Here is a 27,673-nt window from a genome sequence, read left to right as displayed (position 1 = left end):
GATTTAATAAGCTTTGTTTGAATGTGTTTGACTTTAATTTGATTCAAAAAGATTTGTTTGAATGTGTTTGACTTACATTTGATTCAATTAGTTTTGTTTGAATGAGTTTGACTTCCATTTGATTCGTTTAGCTTTGTAGAATACATTTAACATTCATTTGATTCAATTAGCTTTGTAGAATGCATTAGACTTTAATTTGATTCAAAAAGCTTTATTTGAATGTGTTTGACTTTCATTTGATTCAATTAGCTTGAATGAATTCATTTAACTTTCATTTGATTCAAAAAGCTTTGTTTAAATGTGTTTGACTTTCATATGATTCAATTAGGTTTGTTTGAATGTGTTTGATTTTCATTCGATTCAATTAGCTTTGATGAATGCATTTGAGTTTCATTTGATTCAAAAAGCTCTATTTGAATGTGTTTGACTTTCATTTGACTCAATTAGGTTTGTTTGAATGTGTTTAACTTTCATTTGATTCAATTAGCTTTGTTAGAATGTGTTTAACTTCATTTGATTCAATTAGCTTTGGTTAATGCATTAGACTTTAATTTGATTTAAAAAGCTTTGTTTGAATGTGTTTGACTTTCATTTGATTCAATCAGCTTTTTTTGAATGCATTTAACTTTTATTTGATTCAAAAATATTTGTTTGAATGTGTTTGACTTTCATTTAATTCAATTAGCTTTGCTTGAATGTGTTTAACTTTCATTTGATTCAAATAGCTTTGTAGAATGCATATGACTTTCATTTTATTAAATTAGCTTTGTTGAATGCATTTGACTTTCATTTGATTTAAAACGCTTTGTTTGAAAGTGTTTGACTTTCATTTTGTTTAATAAGCTTTCTTTGAATGTGTTTGACTTTAATTTGATTCAAAAAGCTTTGTTTGAATTTGTTTGACTTTCATTTGATTCAATTAGCTTTGTTTGAATGTGTTTGACTTCCATTTGATTCGTTTAGCTTTGTAGAATGCATTTAACATTCATTTGATTCAATTAGCTTTGTAGAATGCATTAGACTTTAATTTGATGCAAAAAGCTTTATTTGAATGTGTTTGACTTTCATATGATTCAATTAGCTTGAATCAATTCATTTGACTTTCATTTGATTCAAAAAGCTCTGTTTGAATGTGTTTGACTTTCATTTGACTCAATTAGGTTTGTTTGAATGTGTTTGACTTTCATTTGTTTCAATTACCGTTGTTGAATGCATTTGACTTTCATTTGATTCAAAAAGCTTTGTTTGAATGTGTTTGACTTTCATTTGATTTAAATAGCTTTGTTTAATTGTGTTTGACTTTTATTTGATTCAATTAGCTTTGTAGAATGCATTAGACTTTAATTTGAAGCATAAAGCTTTATTTAAATGTGTTTGACTTTCATATGATTCAATTAGCTTGAATGAATTCTTTTGACTTTCATTTGATTCAAAAAGCTCTTCACCAATATGGTCAAAGTTCTAATGTTTGCAATGGTCCAAGTAGTCACGGTGAGGTCCAAATTCAAGGCAATGCAAAGGACTTGTTTCTGTCCAAATCATTCCTTAATCCTTTGCACGGTTTTGGTTTGAATGTTTTTACAAGGGGTTGCACTTCACTTAGTGTAATTTACCTTGTAGAAGGTATCTAGCAAGTGACGGTTTTCCAAGCTCCAAATACATGTTTAAAGGGCGTCGCTTACAAGCTGATTTGGAGGCGGTTTGGGCGTGTTTCATGCTAGCCGTTTGTAAGTTACTTGGGCTGATTAAAGTGGCGTGATTCATGGCACTTGTTGGGCGTAAATTATGGAGTTTGTTGGCTGAACATTGCACCTCAATATTTGGGGGTTATGAAGAATAAAGAGGCGTGAATCAAGGCATTAAAATGGGAGTTACAAAGCTTGAAGAGTGGCTGTTTTGGGCGTGTGTTTATGGCTATTGGAGATGCTCTTTGGATGCTATCTTGGCTGGTCATTTTCCCTTGTTTCAAGCCTAGTCTTTAGGTCTTATAATTAGTTTAATTATGTTTGTAATAAGGTTAAGTGGGACGTGTATTAACCACTTTTTCCCTTAGTTAATTTCCTTTTGGTTATTTCATTTTGTTAATTAAAGTAGGCAAGTGAAAAGGTTGTATTGATGCTATAAATAGCATACTTTGAATGAATGAAAATCATCCAAGATTATTTGCCTAAAACGTGTGTTTTGTTATTTGAAGTGACTTGAGTTTAGTTCACTTTGTTTTCCAAATTTGAGTATCCGAATTTGAAGAGTGTTAGTTTTGGTGAGAGTTCCCAAGATTAGGACTTATAGTTTATGATTTGGTGAGAGTTCCCTCATCTAGACTATCCCAAGCAAACGAGTGAGAGTTCCTCTTTGCTATATCCTTAGCTTAGGGTGAGAGTTCCCCTAACTAAACTGATCACTTGATAATTGAATCTTAAAATCTTTTGAATCTTTTAACTTATCATTGTTGTAACAAGGTTTCTCATCTTGTTTACACATCATTTGGCGCGTCAGGTAGGGGGGAAAAATTTTCTTAAATTTTCCAAAGGGGTCGAATACCTACATACCATGGGAGAGAATTAAGACTTGAGGACAGCTTTGGAAGCTCTTAATCGATCCATTGCTAGTCAGGAAAGGTTGGCCGAAACCAATGCCAATCTACAAGGGAACCTTGCTGCCTTGATGGCAAGGCTCATGAACGAGCAAGATAGGAGAGATCAAGGTGAAGACCCTCCACCTAGGAGGGAGGATAGGAGTCTCAAAGTGGACGTTCCTGCCTTTGATGGGACACTTGATCCGGAGAAGTACTCGGAGTGGGAGAAATCCTTGGAAAGGTACTTTGAGTACAAGGACATCCATGAGACGGTTCAACAGTACAAGATAGCCAAAGTCAAACTGAAGGGCTATGGTGACAGTTGGTTGCAAGGAGAACAAAGGGGGCGTACCCTTAGGGGTAAGGCTCACATTTCCACTTGGGAAAAGCTGAAGAAAAGAATGAGAGATCGTTTCATTCCTCACAATTACAAGCAAAATCAGTATGTGAAGTGGAGTACTCTACAACAAAATGGCGACTCAGTGGAAGACTATATCAAAGAATTTGATAGGCTTGCCATTGTGTGTGAGGTGACTGAAAATGAAGAGCTGAAGTTGGGACGTTTTGTAGCTGGGTTGGATCAAGAGTTACAAGACAAACTTGACGGTTACACTAACCTCACGTTTGTGGAAGCTTGCAAACTTGTGACAAAGTTTGATGCTAAAAAGAAAAGGAAGAAAACGCCTACCACTACTCCAGTGGTACGTAAACCACCCTTCACCTCGAAGGAGGGTTCTTCTTTTAGCAAGCCTAATGAGCCACCTAAGAGGAACACGAAAGACTTCAAGCTTAGTGACATTGTATGTTACAAGTGTGGAGGTAGAGGACATTATAAAAAAGATTGTCCTAATTCAAGAGCCTTAACCATGCAAGAGGTTAAACTCATAGCCACCCAAAGCATCAATTGGGAGGAATTTGAGTCTGAAGAAGAGAAGGAGGTGACCCCGCATGAAAAAGATGAGGAGGAGGACCATTGCTATCCTGAGATGGAGGACAAAACAAACTTGGTGGTTAGGAGAGCATTGCAAGCTCGTGTGGAGGAACCTTTGGCGCCCCAAAGGCAACACATTTTCATCACCAAATGTAAAGTTGGTGACGAGGTATGTGATTTAATTATTGATGGGGGCAGTGAGGCTAATACTCAAGGGCGGACCCATGAAGGAACAAGGGGGGACCATTGTCCCCCCACTTTCGGGAAAAAAAAACAGAGGAAAAAAAATTTTAGGAAAAAAATAAAACTGGAAAAATAGTTATATAAAATTGAGTGTAAAAATAAATAAGAAGTTTGCCTTAGCTAAGTTGGTAGTGGGCTAAAAATAATATGTCAAGAAACCCAATTTTAGGTTTACCTAGATCAGGGTTCGAATCCCCCTTGTAACATCATTTATTTTTTTTTTGAGTTTTTTATTTTAAGTTATTTTGACTTTTACCACCCGAAAAAAGCGAAAATTTTGGCATTACCACCTCTATAAGAAAAATTAAATATTACGACCACATAAAAAAAAAAATTGGCTTTTACTACCAATCACCTCCAACTAACGGATTCCGTCCATAAATCCGTTAGGGGTGTATCATGTCCACGTGTCACTATATTATTGGGTTTTGTTTTTTTATTTGTTAATTAATTTATTTTTTTACCGAATAATATTGGTAACAGGTGGATATGATAGGCTCCACTAACGAATTTATGGACTGAATCCGTTAGTTGGCGGTGATTGGTGGTAAAAGTCAATTTTCATTTTTTTATGTGGTGATAAAATAAAACTTTTTTTTATGTGGAGGTGGTAAAAGCAATTAAGTTGTTTTTTGGAGGTGGTAAAAATAAAAAATTCCTTTATTTTAACCAAACCACTCGACTACTTCTTATTCCTATTTCCCAACTATGAGGCACAAATCACCACCCACGCGGTCACGAGTCACAGACTGCAGCGAGCATTTTCGGCAAATGTCAATAACTATATACTAAAAGATACACCAGCAATGACACGTGTCAGTTTCTGGTGTGTCCTTAGTAAAATATAGAAAATTTTCGGCAAATGGCAAATATTCACATTCAATTAACTAATTAATATGGAAAATAGAATAGAAAAATATAATCTTTGTAAATATTTTCAAAAAATACAATCTTCTACTATAAGTTTTTATGTGGCAAACATAATATCCGTTTCAAGGATACAATTGAGACAGACAAAATTAATGACTAAAAACGAGATATTACAATATATAATCACTAATAAATATATACGTACATGATTTTTTTTGTCAATAACCGGACCTAACCTAGTTTGCTAAGAAATTAACATCACAAGATAATATGGCATTCGAATCCCCCTTGTAACATCACTTCTTTTTTGGGGGGGTGTTTTATTTCAGCCATACCAATCGACTACTCCCTTATTCCTATTTTCCAACCAACCCAAATTACTTGTATTGTATACCCGTTTTTTTTTAAATAGGTTGATGTTAGTTGAATTATCGAAATTGTCCCCCCATTGTCAAATTTCTAGGTCCGCCACTACTAATACTGTGTCGAAAACTTTAGTATCTAAATTGGGTCTTACCACCACTAATCATCCACATCCTTACAAATTGAGTTGGTTAGATTCTAATGCTAGTACCGGGGTTAGAAAGCAATGTATGGTGAATTTTTCGATTGGTTCATATCATGATAGTTAATTGTGTGATGTTGTTTTAATGGATGCTTGTCATATTCTTCTTGGTAGACCGTGGCAATCTGATAAAAAATCTATCCATGATGGGTACCATAACACCTACACTATCAATCACCAAGGGAAACAAAAGAAATTGCACCCTTTACCACCCCCACGGCTTTCACAACCACAAAAGTCACAAATTTCTTTATTATCTTGTAAAGAATTTGAGAGGGAGTTTGAAGGTGAGGAAGAGATATTCATGTTGTACTCTAAAGAAATCCATGAAAAATTTGTGAGTCAAAATCCTAAACTTGCAAAATTGATTAAGGAGTTTGAGGATGTTTTTCCTGATGAGTTACCTAAGGGATTACCACCCTTGAGAGGAATTGAGCATCAAATTGATCTCATTCCAGGCGCACCTCTACCAAATAAGCCTGCCTATAGATGTAACCCTTTAGAAACTAAGGAGTTGCAAAGGCAAATCGAAGAATTGATGGGTATGGGCTATGTGCGTGAATCTATGAGTCCATGTGCAGTTCCTGCTTTGTTGGTTCCTAAAAAGGATGGTACTTGGCGTATGTGCATTGATAGTAGAGCTGTTAACAATATTACTATCAAGTACAGATTTCCAATTCCAAGACTGGATGATATGTTGGACGAATTGAGTGGTTCAAATGTATTTTCAAAAGTTGATTTGAGAAGTGGTTACCATCAAATTCGTATGAGGGAAGGTGATGAATGGAAGACTGCATTCAAGACAAAGCATGGGTTGTATGAATGGCTCGTGATGCCGTTTGGATTGACCAATGCACCTAGCACGTTCATGAGATTAATGAACGAGGTGTTGAGGCCATTTCTTGGAAAATTCGTGGTGGTGTACCTTGATGATATCCTTATTTACTCTAAAAATAAGGATGAGCATTTAGATCATTTGTTTCAAGTTTTTTCTGTTTTAAGAACGCAAAAATTGTATGGGAAACTTGAAAAATGTGATTTTATGTTATATGAGGTCACTTTTCTTGGTTACATAGTTTCAGGTGATGGCGTGAAGGTGGATCCTTGCAAGGTTTAAGCAATTCAATCATGGCCTAGTCCGAAAACACTCACGGAGGTCCGTTCTTTCCATGGCCTAGCTTCTTTCTATAGAAGATTTATCAAGAATTTTAGCACACTCATGGCTCCTATAACTGAGTGTACTAAAAAGGGGACGTTTGAATGGACTACACAAGCTCAAAAGGCCTTTGAAGAAGTCAAGGAGAAAACGTGCAACACTCCTATTCTTGCACTCCCTGATTTTTCCAAACCATTTGAAGTTGAGTGTGACGCAAGTGGGAAGGGGATTGGAGCAGTTTTGATTCAAGAAGGGCGTCCAATTGCTTATTTCAGTGAAAAGTTGAGTCAAGGCAAGTTGAATTATTCCACCTATGATAAAGAGTTCTATGCTATGGTACGAGCTCTAGATCATTGGTCACATTACTTGAGACCACAACCGTTCATATTGCATTCGGACCATGAATCTTTAAGGTTCATCCATGGCCAAAAGAAGTTGAATTCAAGACATGCTAAATGGGTTGAATTCTTGCAAACATTTAACTATTCCTCTAAATACAAGAGTGCAAAGGCTAATGTTGTTGCGGATGCCTTATCTAGGAGGCATAATTTGCTTGGAGTTGTCGAAGCAAAGGTTCTTGGGTTTGATTTGATCAAAGCATACTACAAGGAGGATGGCGATTTCAATGGAATGATACAGAAATGTGTCCATGGAGTATATGACTTATTTTCCTTACATGATGGATTTCTTTTTAAGGGAAATCGGTTATGCATTCCTAAGTGTCCAATTAGAAGCTTGTTGATTCATGAGGCTCATGGCGGAGGTCTAGCTGGTCACGTGGGGATTCAAAAAACAATGGAGCTTCTTCAAGCTCACTTTTATTGGCCGAAAATGTTAGCCACGGTTCATCATGTGGTTAGTCGTTGTTCTACTTGTCAAAGGGCCAAGATGGTGTTTCACAAAGGTCTCTACAAGCCTTTGCCAGTTCCGGAAAGACCTTGGGAGGATGTGAGCATGGATTTCATTGTGGCTTTACCTAGAACTCAAAGGGGTAAAGACTCAATCATGGTGGTTGTTGATCGGTTTTCGAAAATGGCTCATTTCATTCCTTGTCACAAGACCGAAGATGCTATGAAAGTGGCTAAGTTATACTTTGAAGAAGTGGTTCGTTTTCATGGGGTGCCACGCACCATTGTGTCCGATCGTGATACAAAATTTCTTAGTCATTTTTGGAAATCAATATGGCGCCTAATGGGAACAAAGCTCCTGTTTTCTACTTCACACCATCCACAAACCGATGGACAAACTGAAGTGGTGAATAGAATACTGGGTTCTTTGCTTAGGACCTTGGTTAGTAAGAGTGCTAAGGATTGGGATGTCAAGCTAGCTCATGCCGAGTTTGCTTACAATCGGACTCCTAGTGCTACTACAAAGTACTCTCCTTTTGAGGTGGTCTATGGTGTCAATCCTTATGTTCCTATTGATCTCATAGCTTTGCCACAAGACAAGTTCGTTCATGGTGGAGCTAAGGAACAAGCCGAGTTCATGTTGAAGGTCCACAAGGAAGTTCGGAAGAACATTGAGAAAGCAAATGAAGTCTACAAGAAACAAGCCAACAAGAGGGTGAAAAACGTGAAGCAATTTGAAGTTGGTGACTTAGTGTGGATTTACATGAGAAAAGAGAGGTTTCCTAGCAAAAGAAAGAACAAGCTTATGCCAAGAGCCGAAGGACCATTTGAATTCGTGGAAAAGATCAATGACAATGCATACAAGGTTGATTTGGGGGGCCAATTTGGTGTCTCAAGCACATTCAACGTTGGGGACCTTGCTCCATACTTTGATGATGACGAATTGAGGGCAATTCCTTTTGAAGAAGAGGAGGATGACCAATATGGTCAAAGTTCTAATGTTTGCAATGGTCCAAGTAGTCACGGTGAGGTCCAAATTCAAGGCAATGCAAAGGACTTGTTTCTGTCCAAATCATTCCTTAATCCTTTGCACGGTTTTGGTTCGAATGTTTTTACAAGGGGTTGCACTTCACTTAGTGTAATTAACCTTGTAGAAGGTATCTAGCAAGTGACGGTTTTCCAAGCTCCAAATACATGTTTAAAGGGCGTCGGTTACAAGCTGATTTGGAGGCGGTTTGGGCGTGTTTCATGCTAGCCGTTTGTAAGTTACTTGGGCTGATTAAAGTGGCGTGATTCATGGCACTTGTTGGGCGTAAATTATGGAGTTTGTTGGCTGAACATTGCACCTCAATATTTGGGGGTTATGAAGAATAAAGAGGCGTGAATCAAGGCATTAAAATGGGAGTTACAAAGCTTGAAGAGTGGCTGTTTTGGGCGTGTGTTTATGGCTATTGGAGATGCTCTTTGGATGCTATCTTGGCTGGTCATTTTCCCTTGTTTCAAGCCTAGTCTTTAGGTCTTATAATTAGTTTAATTATGTTTGTAATAAGGTTAAGTGGGACGTGTATTAACCACTTTTTCCCTTAGTTAATTTCCTTTTGGTTATTTCATTTTGTTAATTAAAGTAGGCAAGTGAAAAGGTTGTATTGATGCTATAAATAGCATACTTTGAATGAATGAAAATCATCCAAGATTATTTGCCTAAAACGTGTGTTTTGTTATTTGAAGTGACTTGAGTTTAGTTCACTTTGTTTTCCAAATTTGAGTATCCGAATTTGAAGAGTGTTAGTTTTGGTGAGAGTTCCCAAGATTAGGACTTATAGTTTATGATTTGGTGAGAGTTCCCTCATCTAGACTATCCCAAGCAAACGAGTGAGAGTTCCTCTTTGCTATATCCTTAGCTTAGGGTGAGAGTTCCCCTAACTAAACTGATCACTTGATAATTGAATCTTAAAATCTTTTGAATCTTTTAACTTATCATTGTTGTAACAAGGTTTGAATGTGTTTGACTTTCATTTGAATCAATTAGGTTTGTTTGAATGTGTTTGACTTTCATTTGTTTCAATTACTGTTGTTGAATGCATTTGACTTTCATTTGATTCAAAAAGCTTTGTTTGAATGTGTTTGACTTTCATTTGATTTAAATAGCTTTGTTGAATTGTGTTTGACTTTTATTTGATTTAATTAGCTTTGTAGAATGCATTAGACTTTAATTTGATTCTAAAAGCTTTGTTTGAATGTATTTGACTTTCATTCGATTCAATTAGCTTTGATGAATGCATTTGACTTTCATTTGATTCAAAAAGCTCTGTTTGAATGTGTTTGAGTTTTATTTGACTCAATTAGGTTTGTTTGTGTGTTTGACTTTCATTTTATTCAATTAGCTTTGTTGAATGCATCTGACTTTCATTTGATTCAATTAGTTTTATAGAATGCATTTGACTTTCATTTGATTCGAAAAGCTTTGTTTGAATTTGTTTGACTTTCATTTGATTCACTTCACTTTGTTTGAATGTGTTTGACTTTTATTTGATTCAATTAGCTTTGTTGAATGCATTTGAATTTCATTTGATTCAAAAAGCTTTGTTTGAATGTGTTTGACTTTCATTTGATTTAAATAGCTTTGTTTAATTGTGTTTGACTTTCATTTGATTCAATTAGCTTTGTAGATTGCATTAGACTTTAATTTGATTCAAAAAGCTTTATTTGAATTTTAATGTTATTGACTTTCATTTGATTCAATTAGCTTGAATGAATTCATTTGACTTTCATTTGATTCAAAAAGCTTTATTTGAATGTGTTTGAATTTCATTTGATTCAATTACGTTTGTTTGAATGTCTTTGACTTTCATTCGATTCAATTAGCTTTGATGAATGCATTTGAGTTTCATTTGATTCAAAAAGCTCTATTTGAATGTGTTTGACTTTCATTTGACTAATTAGGTTTGTTTCAATGTGTTTAACTTTCATTTGATTCAATTAGCTTTGTTTAATGCATTAGACTTTAATTTGATTCAAAAAGCTTTGTTTGAATGTGCTTGACTTTCATTTGATTCAATCAGCTTTTTTTGAATGTGTTTGACTTTTATTTGATAAAATTAGCTTTGTAGAATGCATTTGACTTTCATTTTATTAAATTAGCTTTGTTGAATGCATTAGACTTTAATTTGAATCAAAAAGCTTTGGTTGACTGTGTTTGACTTTCATTTGATTCAATTTGCTTTATTGAATGCATTTGACTATCGTTTGATTCAAATAGGTTTGTTTGAATGTGTTTCACTTTCATTTGATTCAATTACCTTTGTTTGAATGTGTTTGACTTTCATTTAATTAAATTAGCTTTGTAGAACGCATTTAACTTTTATTTTATTAAATTAGCTTTGTTGAATGCATTAAACTTTCATTTGATTCAGAAAGCTTTGCTTGAATGTGTTTGACTTTCATTCGATTCAATTAGCTTTATAGAATGCATTTGACTTTCATTTGATTCAAAAAGCTTTGTTTGAATGTGTTTGACTTTCATTTGATTCAATTAACGTTGTTTGAATGTGTTTGACTTTCATTTGATTCAATTAGCTTTGTAGAATGCATTAGACTTTATTTGATTCAAAAAGCTTTATTTGAATGTGTTTGACTTTCATTTGATTCAATTAGCTTGAATGAATTCATTTGACTTTCATTTAATTCAAAAAGCTTTGTTTGAAAATGTTTGACTTTCATTTGATTTAAATAGCTTTGTTTAATTGTGTTTGACTTTCATTAGATTCAATTAGCTTTGTAGAATGCAATTGACTTTTATTTGATTAAATTAGCTTTGTTGAATGTATTTGACTTTAATTTGAATCAAAAAGCTTTGGTTGACTGTGTTTGACTTTCTTTTGATTCTATTAGCTTTATTGAATGCATTTAACATTTATTTGATTCAAAAAGATTTGTTTGAATGTGTTTGACTTTCAATTAATTCAATTAGCTTTGCTTGAATGTGTTTTACTTTCATTTGATTCAATTAGCTTTGTAGAATGCATATGACTTTTATTTGATTAAATTAGCTTTGTTGAATGCATTTGACTTTCATTTGATTTAAAACGCTTTGTTTGAAAGTGATTGACTTTCATTTGATTTAATAAGCTTTGTTTGAATGTTTTTGACTTTAATTTGATTCAAAAAGATGTGTTTGAATGTGTTTGACTTTCATTTGATTCAATTAGCTTTGTTTGAATGAGTTTGACTTCCATTTGATTCGTTTAGCTTGGTAGAATACATTTAACATTCATTTGATTCAATTAGCTTTGTAGAATGCATTAGACTTTAATTTGATTCAAAAAGCTTTATTTGAATGTGTTTGACTTTCATTTGATTCAATTAGGTTGAATGAATTCATTTGACTTTCATTTGATTCAAAAAGCTCTGTTTGAATGTGTTTGACTTTCATTTGACACAATTAGGTTTGTTTGAATGTGTTTGACTTTCATTCGATTCAATTACCTTTGTTGAATGCATTTGACTTTCATTTGATTCAAAAAGCTTTGTTTGAATGTGTTTGACTTTCATTTGATTTAAATAGCTTTGTATAATTGTGTTTAACTTTCGTTTGATTCAATTAGCTTTGTAGAATGCATTAAACTTTAATTTGATTCAAAAAGCTTTATTTGAATGTGTTTAACTTTCATTTGATTCATTTAGCTTGAATGAATTCATTTAACTTTCATTTGAATCAAAAAGCTTTGTTTAAATGTGTTTGACTTTCAGTTGATTCAATTAGGTTTGTTTGAATGTGTTTGACTTTCATTCGATTCTATTAGCTTTGATGAATGCATTTGAATTTCATTTGATTCAAAAAGCTCTATTTGAATGTGTTTGACTTTCATTTGACTCAATTAGGTTTGTTTAAATGTGTTTAACTTTCATTTGTTTCAATTAGCTTTGTTAGAATGTGTTTGACTTTCATTTGATTCAATTAGCTTTGTTTAATGCATTAGACATTAATTTGATTCAAGAAGCTTTGTTTGAATGTGTTTGACTTTCATTTGATCCAATCAGCTTTTTTTGAATGTGTTTGACTTTCATTTGATTAAATTAGCTTTGTAGAATGCATTTGACTTTCATTTTATTAAATTAGCTTTGTTGAATGCATTAGACTTTAATTTGAATCAAAAAGCTTTGGTTGAGTGTGTTGACTTTCATTTGATTCAATTTGCTTTATTAAATGCATTTGACTATCATTTGATATAAATAGATTTGTTTGAATGTGTTTCACTTTCATTTGATTCAATTACCTTTGCTTGAATGTGTTTGACTTTTATTTAACTAAATTAGCTTTGTAGAACGCATTTTACTTCTATTTCATTAAATTAGCTTTGTTGAATGCATTAAACTTTCATTAGATTCAGAAAGCTTTGCTTGAATGTGTTTGACTTTCATTCGATTCAATTAGCTTTATAGAATGCATTTGACTTTCATTTGATTCAAAAAGCTTTGTTTGAATGTGTTTGACTTTCATTTGATTTAATTAACTTTGTTTGAATGTGTTTGACTTTTATGAGATTCAATTAGCTTTGTTGAATGCATTTGACTTTCATTTGATTCAAAAAGCTTTGTTAGAATGTATTTTACTTTCATTCGATTCAATTAGCTTTGATGAATGTATTTGACTTTAATTTGATTCAAAAAGCTCTGTTTGAATGTGTTTGACTTTCATTTGACTCAATTAGGTTTGTTTGAATGTGTTTGACTTTCATTTGATTCAATTAGCTTTGTTGAATGCATTTGACTTTCATTTGATTCAAAAAGCTTTGTTTGAATGTGTTTGACTTTCATTTGATTTAAATAGCTTTGTTTAATTGTGTTTGACTTTCATTTGATTCAATTAGCTTTGTAGATTGCATTAGACTTGAATTTGATTCAAAAAGCTTTATTTGAATTTTAATGTTATTGACTTTCATTTGATTCAATTAGCTTGAATGAATTCACTTGACTTTCATTTGATTCAAAAAGCTTTGTTTGAATGTGTTTGAATTTCATTTGATTCAATTACGTTTGTTTGAATGTCTTTAATTTTCATTCGATTCAATTAGCTTTGATGAATGCATTTGAGTTTCATTTGATTCAAAAAGCTCTATTTGAATGTGTTTGACTTTCATTTGACTCAATTAGGTTTGTTTGAATGTGTTTAACTTTCATTTGATTCAATTAGCCTTGTTAGAATGTGTTTCACTTTCATTTGATTCAATTAGCTTTGTTTAATGCATTAGACTTTAATTTGATTCAAAAAGCTTTGTTTGAATGTGCTTGACTTTCATTTGATTCAATCAGCTTTTTTTGAATGTGTTTGACTTTTATTTGATTAAATTAGCTTTGTAGAATGCATTTGACTTTCATTTTATTAAATTAGCTTTGTTGAATGCATTAGACTTTAATTTGAATCAAAAAGCTTTGGTTGACTGTGTTTGACTTTCATTTGATTCAATTTGCTTTATTGAATGCATTTGACTACTATTTGATTCAAATAGGTTTGTTTGAATCTGTTTCACTTTCATTTGATTCAATTACCTTTGTTTGAATGTGTTTGACTTTCATTTAATTAAATTAGCTTTGTAGAACGCATTTAACTTTTATTTTATTAAATTAGCTTTGTTGAATGCATTAAACTTTCATTTGATTCAGAAAGCTTTGCTTGAATGTGTTTGACTTTCATTCGATTCAATTAGCATTATAGAATGCATTTGACTTTCATTTGATTCAAAAAGCTTTGTTTGAATGTGTTTGACTTTCATTTGATTCAATTAACGTTGTTTGAATGTGTTTGACTTTCTTTTGATTCAATTAGCTTTGTAGAATGCATTAGACTTTAATTTGATTCAAAAAGCTTTATTTGAATGTGTTTGACTTTCATTTGATTCAATTAGCTTGAATGAATTCATTTGACTTTCATTTAATTCAAAAAGCTTTGTTTGAAAATGTTTGACTTTCATTTGATTTAAATAGCTTTGTTTAATTGTGTTTGACTTTCATTAGATTCAATTAGCTTTGTAGAATGCAATTGACTTTTATTTGATTAAATTAGCTTTGTTGAATGTATTTGACTTTAATTTGAATCAAAAAGCTTTGGTTGACTGTGTTTGACTTTCTTTTGATTCTATTAGCTTTATTGAATGCATTTAACTTTTATTTGATTCAAAAAGATTTGTTTGAATGTGTTTGACTTTCAATTAATTCAATTAGCTTTGCTTGAATGTGTTTTACTTTCATTTGATTCAATTAGCTTTGTAGAATGCATATGACTTTTATTTGATTAAATTAGCTTTGTTGAATGCATTTGACTTTCATTTGATTTAAAACGCTTTGTTTGAAAGTGATTGACTTTCATTTGATTTAATAAGCTTTGTTTGAATGTGTTTGACTTTAATTTGATTCAAAAAGATGTGTTTGAATGTGTTTGACTTTCATTTGATTCAATTAGCTTTGTTTGAATGAGTTTGACTTCCATTTGATTCGTTTAGCTTGGTAGAATACATTTAACATTCATTTGATTCAATTAGCTTTGTAGAATGCATTAGACTTTAATTTGATTCAAAAAGCTTTATTTGAATGTGTTTGACTTTCATTTGATTCAATTAGCTTGAATGAATTCATTTGACTTTCATTTGATTCAAAAAGCTCTGTTTGAATGTGTTTGACATTCATTTGACACAATTAGGTTTGTTTGAATGTGTTTGACTTTCATTCGATTCAATTACCTTTGTTGAATGCATTTGACTTTCATTTGATTCAATTACCTTTGTTTGAATGTGTTTGACTTTCATTTGATTTAAATAGCTTTGTATAATTGTGTTTGACTTTCGTTTGATTCAATTAGCTTTGTAGAATGCATTAAACTTTAATTTGATTCAAAAAGCTTTATTTGAATGTGTTTAACTTTCATTTGATTCAATTAGCTTGAATGAATTCATTTAACTTTCATTTGATTCAAAAAGCTTTGTTTAAATGTGTTTGACTTTCAGTTGATTCAATTAGGTTTGTTTGAATGTGTTTGACTTTCATTCGATTCATTTAGCTTTGATGAATGCATTTGAATTTCATTTGATTCAAAAAGCTCTATTTGAATGTGTTTGACTTTCATTTGACTCAATTAGGTTTGTTTGAATGTGTTTAACTTTCATTTGATTCAATTAGCTTTGTTAGAATGTGTTTGACTTTCATTTGATTCAATTAGCTTTGTTTAATGCATTAGACATTAATTTGATTCAAAAAGCTTTGTTTGAATGTGTTTGACTTTCATTTGATTCAATCAGCTTTTTTTGAATGTGTTTGACTTTAATTTGATTAAATTAGCTTTGTAGAATGCATTTGACTTTCATTTTATTAAATTAGCTTTGTTGAATGCATTAGACTTTAATTTGAATCAAAAAGCTTTGGTTGACTGTGTTTGACTTTCATTTGATTCAATTACCTTTGTTTTAATGTGTTTGACTTTCATTTGATTTAAATAGCTTTGTATAATTGTGTTTGACTTTCGTTTGATTCAATTAGCTTTGTAGAATGCATTAAACTTTAATTTGATTCAAAAAGCTTTATTTGAATGTGTTTAACTTTCATTTGATTCAATTAGCTTGAATGAATTCATTTAACTTTCATTTGATTCAAAAAGCTTTGTTTAAATGTGTTTGACTTTCAGTTGATTCAATTAGGTTTGTTTGAATGTGTTTGACTTTCATTCGATTCATTTAGCTTTGATGAATGCATTTGAATTTCATTTGATTCAAAAAGCTCTATTTGAATGTGTTTGACTTTCATTTGACTCAATTAGGTTTGTTTGAATGTGTTTAACTTTCATTTGATTCAATTAGCTTTGTTAGAATGTGTTTGACTTTCATTTGATTCAATTAGCTTTGTTTAATGCATTAGACATTAATTTGATTCAAAAAGCTTTGTTTGAATGTGTTTGACTTTCATTTGATTCAATCAGCTTTTTTTGAATGTGTTTGACTTTAATTTGATTAAATTAGCTTTGTAGAATGCATTTGACTTTCATTTTATTAAATTAGCTTTGTTGAATGCATTAGACTTTAATTTGAATCAAAAAGCTTTGGTTGACTGTGTTTGACTTTCATTTGATTCAATTTGCTTTATTAAATGCATTTGACTATCGTTTGATATAAATAGATTTGTTTGAATGTGTTTCACTTTCATTTGATTCAATTACCTTTGCTTGAATGTGTTTGACTTTTATTTAACTAAATTAGCTTTGTAGAACGCATTTTACTTCTATTTCATTAAATTAGCTTTGTTGAATGCATTAAACTTTCATTAGATTCAGAAAGCTTTGCTTGAATGTGTTAGACTTTCATTCGATTCAATTAGCTTTATAGAATGCATTTGACTTTCATTTGATTCAAAAAGCTTTGTTTGAATATTGTTTGACTTTCATTTGATTCAATTAACTTTGTTTGAATGTGTTTGACTTTCATTAGATTCAATTAGCTTTGTTGAATGCATTTGACTTTCATTTGATTCAAAAAGCTTTGTTAGAATGTATTTGACTTTCATTCGATTCAATTAGCTTTGATGAATGTATTTGACTTTAATTTGATTCAAAAAGCTCTGTTTGAATGTGTTTGACTTTCATTTGACTCAATTAGGTTTGTTTGAATGTATTTGACTTTCATTTGATTCAATTACCTTTGTTGAATGCATTTGACTTTCATTTGATTCAAAAAGCTTTGCTTGAATGTGTTTGACTTTCATTTGATTTAAATAGCTTGGTATAATTGTGTTTGACTTTCGTTTGATTCAATTGGCTTTGTAGAATGCATTAAACTTTAATTTGATTCAATTGGCTTTGTAGAATGCATTAAACTTTAATTTGATTCAAAAAGCTTTATTTGAATGTGTTAGACTTTCATTTGATTCAATTAGCTTGAATGAATTTATTTAACTTTCATTTGATTCAAAAAGCTTTGTTTAAACGTGTTTGACTTTCATTTGATTCAATTATGTTTGTTTGAATGTGTTTGACTTTCATTCGATTCAATTAGCTTTGATGAATGCATTTGAGTTTCATTTGATTCAAAAAGCTCTATTTGAATGTGTTTGACTTTCATTTGACTCAATTAGGTTTGTTTGAATGTGTTTAACTTTCATTTGATTAAATTAGCTTTGTTAGAATGTGTTTGACTTTCATTTGATTCAATTAGCTTTGTTTAATGCATTAGACTTTAATTTGATTCAAAAAGCTTTTTTTGAATGTGTTTGACTTTCATTTGATTCAATCAACTTTTTTTGAATGCATTTAACTTTTATTTGATTCAAAAAGATTTGTTTGAATGTGTTTGACTTTCATTTAATTCAATTAGCTTTGCTTGAATGTGTTTAACTTTCATTTGATTCAATTAGCTTTGTAGATTGCATATGACTTTCATTTGATTAAATTAGCTTTGTTGAATGCATTTGACTTTCATTTGACTTAAAACGCTTTGCTTGAAATTGTTTGACTTTCATTTGATTTAATAAGCTTTCTTTGAATGTGTTTGACTTTAATTTGATTCAAAAAGCTTTGTTTAAATTTGTTTAACTTTCATTTGATTCAATTAGCTTTGTTTGAATGTGTTTGACTTCCATTTGATTCGTTTAGCTTTGTAGAATGCATTTAACATTCATTTGATTCAATTAGCTTTGTAGAATGCATTAGACTTTAATTTGATGCAAAAAGCTTTATTTGAATGTGTTTGACTTTCATATGATTCAATTAGCTTGAATGAATTCATTTGACTTTCATTTGATTCAAAAAGCTCAGTTTGAATGTGTTTGACTTTCATTTGACTCAATTAGGTTTGTTTGAATGTGTTTGACTTTCATTTGTTTCAATTACCGTTGTTGAAAGCATTTGACTTTCATTTGATTCAAAAAGCTTTGTTTGAATGTGTTTGACTTTCATTTGATTTAAATAGCTTTGTTTAATTGTGTTTGACTTTTATTTGATTCAATTAGCTTTGTAGAATGCATTAGACTTTAATTTGAAGCAAAAAGCTTTATTTAAATGTGTTTGACTTTCATATGATTCAATTAGCTTGAATGAATTCTTTTGACTTTCATTTGATTCAAAAAGCTCTGTTTGAGTGTGTTTGACTTTCATTTGATTAAATTAACTTTGTTTGAACGTGTTTGACTTTCATTTGTTTCAATTACCGTTGTTGAATGCATTTGACTTTCATTTGATTCAAAAAGCTTTGTTTGAATGTGTTTGACTTTCATTTGATTTAAATAGCTTTGTTTAATTGTGTTTGACTTTTATTTGATTTAATTAGCTTTGTAGAATGCATTAGACTTTAATTTGATTCTAAAAGCTTTGTTTGAATGTGTTTGACTTTCATTCGATTCAATTAGCTTTGATGAATGCATTTGACTTTCATTTGATTCAAAAAGCTCTGTTTGAATGTGTTTGAGTTTTATTTGACTCAATTAGGTTTGTTTGAATGTGTTTGACTTTCATGTTATTCAATTAGCTTTGTTGAATGCATTTGACTTTCATTTGATTCAATTAGTTTTATAGAATGCATTTGACTTTCATTTGATTCGAAAAGCTTTGTTTGAATTTGTTTGACTTTCATTTGATTCAATTAACTTTGTTTGAATGTGTTTGACTTTCATTTGATTCAATTAGCTTTGTTGAATGCATTTCACTTTCATTTGATTCAAAAAGCTTTGTTTGAATGTGTTTGACTTTCATTTGATTTAAATAGCTTTGTTTAATTGTGTTTGACTTTCATTTGATTCAATTAGCTTTGTAGAATGCATTAGACTTTAATTTGATTCAAAAAGCTTTATTAGAATTTTAATGTTATTGACTTTCATTTGATTCAATTAGCTTGAATGAATTCATTTGACTTTCATTTGATTCAAAAAGCTTTGTTTGAATGTGTTTGAATTTCATTTGATTCAATTAGGTTTGTTTGAATGTGTTTGACTTTCATTCGATTCAACTAGCTTTGATGAATGCATTTGAGTTTCATTTGATTCAAAAAGCTCTATTTGAATGTGTTTGACTTTCATTTGACTCAATTAGGTTTGTTTGAATGTGTTTAACTTTCATTTGATTCAATTAGCTTTGTTAGAATGTGTTTGACTTTCATTTGATTCAATTAACTTTGTTTAATGCATTAGACATTAATTTGATTCAAAAAGCTCTATTTGAATGTGTTTGACTTTCATTTGACTCAATTAGGTTTGTTTGAATTTGTTTGACTTTCATTTGATTCAATTAACTTTGTTTGAATGTGTTTGACTTTCATTTGATTCAATTAGCTTTTTTGAATGCATTTCACTTTCATTTGATTCAAAAAGCTTTGTTTGAATGTGTTTGACTTTCATTTGATTTAAATAGCTTTGTTTAATTGTGTTTGACTTTCATTTGATTCAATTAGCTTTGTAGAATGCATTAGACTTTAATTTGATTAAAAAAGCTTTATTAGAATTTTAATGTTATTGACTTTCATTTGATTCAATTAACTTGAATGAATTCATTTGACTTTCATTTTATTCAAAAAGCTTTGTTTGAATGTGTTTGACTTTCATTTGATTCAATTAACTTTGTTTGAATGTGTTTGACTTTCATTAGATTCAATTAGCTTTGTTGAATGCATTTGACTTTCATTTGATTCAAAAAGCTTTGTTAGAATGTATTTGACTTTCATTCGATTCAATTAGCTTTGATGAATGTATTTGACTTTAATTTGATTCAAAAAGCTCTGTTTGAATGTGTTTGACTTTCATTTGACTCAATTAGGTTTGTTTGAATGTGTTTGACTTTCATTTGATTCAATTACCTTTGTTGAATGCATTTGACTTTCATTTGATTCAAAAAGCTTTGTTTGAATGTGTTTGACTTTCATTTGATTTAAATAGCTTTGTATAATTGTGTTTGACTTTTGTTTGATTCAATTAGCTTTGTAGAATGCATTAAACTTTAATTTGATTCAAAAAGCTTTATTTGAATGTGTTTGACTTTCATTTGCTTCAATTAGCTTGAATGAATTTATTTAACTTTCATTTGATTCAAAAAGCTTTGTTTAAACGTGTTTGACTTTCATTTGATTCAATTATGTTTGTTTGAATGTGTTTGACTTTCATTCGATTCAATTAGCTTTGATGAATGCATTTGAGTTTCATTTGATTCAAAAAGCTCTATTTGAATGTGTTTGACTTTCATTTGACTCAATTAGGTTTGTTTGAATGTGTTTAACTTTCATTTGATTCAATTAGCTTTGTTAGAATGTGTTTGACTTTCATTTGATTCAATTAGCTTTGTTTAATGCATTAGACATTAATTTGATTCAAAAAGCTTTGTTTGAATGTGTTTGACTTTCATTTGATTCAATCAGCTTTTTTTGAATGTGTTTGACTTTCATTTGATTAAATTAGCTTTGTAGAATGCATTTGTCTTTCATTTTATTAAATTAGCTTTGTTGAATGCATTAGACTTTAATTTGAATCAAAAAGCTTTGGTTAACTGTGTTTGACTTTCATTTGATTCAATTTGCTTTATTAAATGCATTTGACTATCATTTGATATAAATAGATTTGTTTGAATGTGTTTCACTTTCATTTGATTCAATTACCTTTACTTGAATGTGTTTGACTTTTATTTAACTAAATTAGCTTTGTAGAACGCATTTTACTTCTATTTCATTAAATTAGCTTTGTTGAATGCATTAAACTTTCATTAGATTCAGAATGCTTTGCTTGAATGTGTTAGACTTTCATTCAATTCAATTAGCTTTATAGAATGCATTTGACTTTCATTTGATTCAAAAAGCTTTGTTTGAATGTGTTTGACTTTCATTTGATTCAATTAACTTTGTTTGAATGTGTTTGACTTTCATTAGATTCAATTAGCTTTGTTGAATGCATTTGACTTTCATTTGATTCAAAAAGCTTTGTTAGAATGTATCTGACTTTCATTCGATTCAATTAGCTTTGATGAATGTATTTGACTTTAATTTGATTCAAAAAGCTTTGTTTGAATGTGTTTGACTTTCATTTGACTCAATTAGGTTTGTTTGAATGTGTTTGACTTTCATTTGATTCAATTACCTTTGTTGAATGCATTTGACTTTCATTTGATTCAAAAAGCTTTGTTTGAATGTGTTTGACTTTCATTTGATTTAAATAGCTTTGTATAATTGTGTTTGACTTTTGTTTGATTCAATTAGCTTTGTAGAATGCATTAAACTTTAATTTGATTCAAAAAGCTTTATTTGAATGTGTTTGACTTTCATTTGCTTCAATTAGCTTGAATGAATTTATTTAACTTTCATTTGATTCAAAAAGCTTTGTTTAAATGTGTTTGACTTTCATTTGATTCAATTATGTTTGTTTGAATGTGTTTGACTTTCATTCGATTCAATTAGCTTTGATGAATGCATTTGAGTTTCATTTGATTCAAAAAGCTCTATTTGAATGTGTTTGACTTTCATTTGACTCAATTAGGTTTGTTTGAATGTGTTTGACTTTCATTTGATTCAATTAGCTTTGTTAGAATGTGTTTGACTTTCATTTGATTCAATTAGCTTTGTTTAATGCATTAGACTTTAATTTGATTCAAAAAGCTTTGTTTGAATGTGTTTGACTTTCATTTGATTCAATCAGCTTTTTTTGAATGCATTTAACTTTTATTTGATTCAAAAAGATTTGTTTGAATGTGTTTGACTTTCATTTAATTCAATTAGCTTTGCTTGAAATTGTTTAACTTTCATTTGATTCAATTAGCTTTGTAGAATGCATATGACTTTCATTTGATTAAATTAGCTTTGTTAAATGCATTTGACTTTCATTTGATTTAAAACGCTTTGTTTGAAATTGTTTGACTTTCATTTGATTTAATAAGCTTTCTTTGAATGTGTTTGACTTTAATTTGATTCAAAAAGCTTTGTTTGAATTTGTTTGACTTTCATTTGATTCAATTAGCTTAGTTTGAATGTGTTTGACTTCCATTTGATTCGTTTAGCTTTGTAGAATGCATTTAACATTCATTTGATTCAATTAGCTTTGTAGAATGCATTAGACTTTAATTTGATGCAAAAAGCTTTATTTGAATGTGTTTGACTTTCATATGATTCAATTAGCTTGAATGAATTCATTTGACTTTCATTTGATTCAAAAAGCTCTGTTTGAATGTGTTTGACTTTCATTTGACTCAATTAGGTTTGTTTGAATGTGTTTGACTTTCATTTGTTTCAATTACCGTTGTTGATTGCATTTGACTTTCATTTGATTCAAAAAGCTTTGTTTGAATGTGTTTGACTTTCATTTGACTTAAATAGCTTTGTTTAATTGTGTTTGACTTTTATTTGATTCAATTAGCTTTGTAGAATGCATTAGACTTTAATTTGAAGCAAAAAGTTTTATTTAAATGTGTTTGACTTTCATATGATTCAATTAGCTTGAATGAATTCTTTTGACTTTCATTTGATTCAAAAAGCTCTGTTTGAATGTGTTTGACTTTCATTTGATTCAATTAACTTTGTTTGAATGTGTTTGACTTTTATTTGATTAAATTAGCTTTGTTGAATGTATTTGACTTTAATTTGAATCAAAAAGCTTTGGTTGACTGTGTTTGACTTTCTTTTGATTCAATTAGCTTTATTGAATGCATTTAACTTTTATTTGATTCAAAAAGATTTGTTTGAATGTGTTTGACTTTCAATTAATTCAATTAGCTTTGCTTGAATGTGTTTTACTTTCATTTGATTCAATTGGCTTTGTAGAATGCATATGACTTTTATTTGATTAAATTAGCTTTGTTGAATGCATTTGACTTTCATTTGATTTAAAACGCTTTGTTTGAAAGTGATTGACTTTCATTTGATTTAATAAGCTTTGTTTGAATGTGTTTGACTTTAATTTGATTCAAAAAGATGTGTTTGAATGTGTTTGACTTTCATTTGATTCAATTAGCTTTGTTTGAATGAGTTTGACTTCCATTTGATTCGTTTAGCTTGGTAGAATACATTTAACATTCATTTGATTCAATTAGCTTTGTAGAATGCATTAGACTTTAATTTGATTCAAAAAGCTTTATTTGAATGTGTTTGACTTTCATTTGATTCAATTAGCTTGAATGAATTCATTTGACTTTCATTTGATTCAAAAAGCTCTGTTTGAATGTGTTTGACATTCATTTTACACAATTAGGTTTGTTTGAATGTGTTTGACTTTCATTCGATTCAATTACCTTTGTTGAATGCATTTGACTTTCATTTGATTCAAAAAGCTTTGTTTGAATGTGTTTGACTTTCATTTGATTTAAATAGCTTTGTATAATTGTGTTTGACTTTCGTTTGATTCAATTAGCTTTGTAGAATGCATTAAACTTTAATTTGATTCAAAAAGCTTTATTTGAATGTGTTTAACTTTCATTTGATTCAATTAGCTTGAATGAATTCATTTAACTTTCATTTGATTCAAAAAGCTTTGTTTAAATGTGTTTGACTTTCAGTTGATTCAATTAGGTTTGTTTGAATGTGTTTGACTTTCATTCGATTCAATTCGCTTTGATGAATGCATTTGAATTTCATTTGAGTCAAAAAGCTCTATTTGAATGTGTTTGACTTTCATTTGACTCAATTAGGTTTGTTTGAATGTGTTTAACTTTCATTTGATTCAATTAGCTTTGTTAGAATGTGTTTGACTTTCATTTGATTCAATTAGCTTTGTTTAATGCATTAGACATTAATTTGATTCAAAAAGCTTTGTTTGAATGTGTTTGACTTTCATTTGATTCAATCAGCTTTTTTTGAATGTGTTTGACTTTCATTTGATTAAATTAGCTTTGTAGAATGCATTTGACTTTCATTTTATTAAATTAGCTTTGTTGAATGCATTAGACTTTAATTTGAATCAAAAAGCTTTGGTTGACTGTGTTTGACTTTCATTTGATTCAATTTGCTTTATTAAATGCATTTGACTATCGTTTGATATAAATAGATTTGTTTGAATGTGTTTCATTTTCATTTGATTCAATTACCTTTGCTTGAATGTGTTTGACTTTTATTTAACTAAATTAGCTTTGTAGAACGCATTTTACTTCTATTTCATTAAATTAGCTTTGTTGAATGCATTAAACTTTCATTAGATTCAGAAAGCTTTGCTTGAATGTGTTAGACTTTCATTCGATTCAATTAGCTTTATAGAATGCATTTGACTTTCATTTGATTCAAAAAGCTTTGTTTGAATGTGTTTGACTTTCATTTGATTCAATTAACTTTGTTTGAATGTGTTTGACTTTCATTAGATTCAATTAGCTTTGTTGAATGCATTTGACTTTCATTTGATTCAAAAAGCTTTGTTAGAATGTATTTGACTTTCATTCGATTCAATTAGCTTTGATGAATGTATTTGACTTTAATTTGATTCAAAAAGCTATGTTTGAATGTGTTTGACTTTCATTTGACTCAATTAGGTTTGTTTGAATGTGTTTGACTTTCATTCGATTCAATTACCTTTGTTGAATGCATTTGACTTTCATTTGATTCAAAAAGCTTTGTTTGAATGTGTTTGACTTTCATTTGATTTAAATAGCTTTGTATAATTGTGTTTGACTTTCGTTTGATTCAATTAGCTTTGTAGAATGCATTAAACTTTAATTTGATTCAAAAAGCTTTATTTGAATGTGTTTAACTTTCATTTGATTCAATTAGCTTGAATGAATTTATTTAACTTTCATTTGATTCAAAAAGCTTTGTTTAAACGTGTTTGACTTTCATTTGATTCAATTATGTTTGTTTGAATGTGTTTGACTTTCATTCGATTCAATTAGCTTTGATGAATGCATTTGAGTTTCATTTGATTCAAAAAGCTCTATTTGAATGTGTTTGACTTTCATTTGTCTCAATTAGGTTTGTTTGAATGTGTTTAACTTTCATTTGATTCAATTAGCTTTGTTAGAATGTGTTTGACTTTCATTTGATTCAATTAGCTATGTTTAATGCATTAGACTTTAATTTGATTCAAAAAGCTTTGTTTGAATGTGTTTGACTTTCATTTGATTCAATCAGCTTTTTTTGAATGCATTTAACTTTTATTTGATTCAAAAAGATTTGTTTGAATGTGTTTGACTTTCATTTAATTAAATTAGCTTTGTAGAATGCATTTGTCTTTCATTTTATTAAATTAGCTTTGTTGAATGCATTAGACTTTAATTTGAATCAAAAAGCTTTGGTTGACTGTGTTTGACTTTCATTTGATTCAATTTGCTTTATTAAATGCATTTGACTATCATTTGATATAAATAGATTTGTTTGAATGTGTTTCACTTTCATTTGATTCAATTACCTTTGCTTGAATGTGTTTGACTTTTATTTAACTAAATTAGCTTTGTAGAACGCATTTTACTTCTATTTCATTAAATTAGCTTTGTTGAATGCATTAAACTTTCATTAGATTCAGAATGCTTTGCTTGAATGTGTTAGACTTTCATTCGATTCAATTAGCTTTATAGAATGCATTTGACTTTCATTTGATTCAAAAAGCTTTGTTTGAATGTGTTTGACTTTCATTTGATTCAATTAACTTTGTTTGAATGTGTTTGACTTTCATAAGATTCAATTAGCTTTGTTGAATGCATTTGACTTTCATTTGATTCAAAAAGCTTTGTTAGAATGTATCTGACTTTCATTCGATTCAATTAGCTTTGATGAATGTATTTGACTTTAATTTGATTCAAAAAGCTTTGTTTGAATGTGTTTGACTTTCATTTGACTCAATTAGGTTTGTTTGAATGTGTTTGACTTTCATTTGATTCAATTACCTTTGTTGAATGCATTTGACTTTCATTTGATTCAAAAAGCTTTGTTTGAATGTGTTTGACTTTCATTTGATTTAAATAGCTTTGTATAATTGTGTTTGACTTTTGTTTGATTCAATTAGCTTTGTAGAATGCATTAAACTTTAATTTGATTCAAAAAGCTTTATTTGAATGTGTTTGACTTTCATTTGCTTCAATTAGCTTGAATGAATTTATTTAACTTTCATTTGATTCAAAAAGCTTTGTTTAAATGTGTTTGACTTTCATTTGATTCAATTATGTTTGTTTGAATGTGTTTGACTTTCATTCGATTCAATTAGCTTTGATGAATGCATTTGAGTTTCATTTGATTCAAAAAGCTCTATTTGAATGTGTTTGACTTTCATTTGACTCAATTAGGTTTGTTTGAATGTGTTTGACTTTCATTTGATTCAATTAGCTTTGTTAGAATGTGTTTGACTTTCATTTGATTCAATTAGCTTTGTTTAATGCATTAGACTTTAATTTGATTCAAAAAGCTTTGTTTGAATGTGTTTGACTTTCATTTGATTCAATCAGCTTTTTTTGAATGCATTTAACTTTTATTTGATTCAAAAAGATTTGTTTGAATGTGTTTGACTTTCATTTAATTCAATTAGCTTTGCTTGAAATTGTTTAACTTTCATTTGATTCAATTAGCTTTGTAGAATGCATATGACTTTCATTTGATTAAATTAGCTTTGTTAAATGCATTTGACTTTCATTTGATTTAAAACGCTTTGTTTGAAATTGTTTGACTTTCATTTGATTTAATAAGCTTTCTTTGAATGTGTTTGACTTTAATTTGATTCAAAAAGCTTTGTTTGAATTTGTTTGACTTTCATTTGATTCAATTAGCTTAGTTTGAATGTGTTTGACCTCCATTTGATTCGTTTAGCTTTGTAGAATGCATTTAACATTCATTTGATTCAATTAGCTTTGTAGAATGCATTAGACTTTAATTTGATGCAAAAAGCTTTATTTGAATGTGTTTGACTTTCATATGATTCAATTAGCTTGAATGAATTCATTTGACTTTCATTTGATTCAAAAAGCTCTGTTTGAATGTGTTTGACTTTCATTTGACTCAATTAGGTTTGTTTGAATGTGTTTGACTTTCATTTGTTTCAATTACCGTTGTTGATTGCATTTGACTTTCATTTGATTCAAAAAGCTTTGTTTGAATGTGTTTGACTTTCATTTGACTTAAATAGCTTTGTTTAATTGTGTTTGACTTTTATTTGATTCAATTAGCTTTGTAGAATGCATTAGACTTTAATTTGAAGCAAAAAGTTTTATTTAAATGTGTTTGACTTTCATATGATTCAATTAGCTTGAATGAATTCTTTTGACTTTCATTTGATTCAAAAAGCTCTGTTTGAATGTGTTTGACTTTCATTTGATTCAATTAACTTTGTTTGAATGTGTTTGACTTTTATTTGATTAAATTAGCTTTGTTGAATGTATTTGACTTTAATTTGAATCAAAAAGCTTTGGTTGACTGTGTTTGACTTTCTTTTGATTCAATTAGCTTTATTGAATGCATTTAACTTTTATTTGATTCAAAAAGATTTGTTTGAATGTGTTTGACTTTCAATTAATTCAATTAGCTTTGCTTGAATGTGTTTTACTTTCATTTGATTCAATTGGCTTTGTAGAATGCATATG

Source organism: Chenopodium quinoa, unplaced genomic scaffold (assembly GCF_001683475.1).
Source record: "Chenopodium quinoa cultivar QQ74 unplaced genomic scaffold, ASM168347v1, whole genome shotgun sequence".
NCBI classification, from domain to species: Eukaryota; Viridiplantae; Streptophyta; class Magnoliopsida; order Caryophyllales; family Amaranthaceae; genus Chenopodium; species Chenopodium quinoa.
This window is presented reverse-complemented; position numbering follows the sequence as displayed.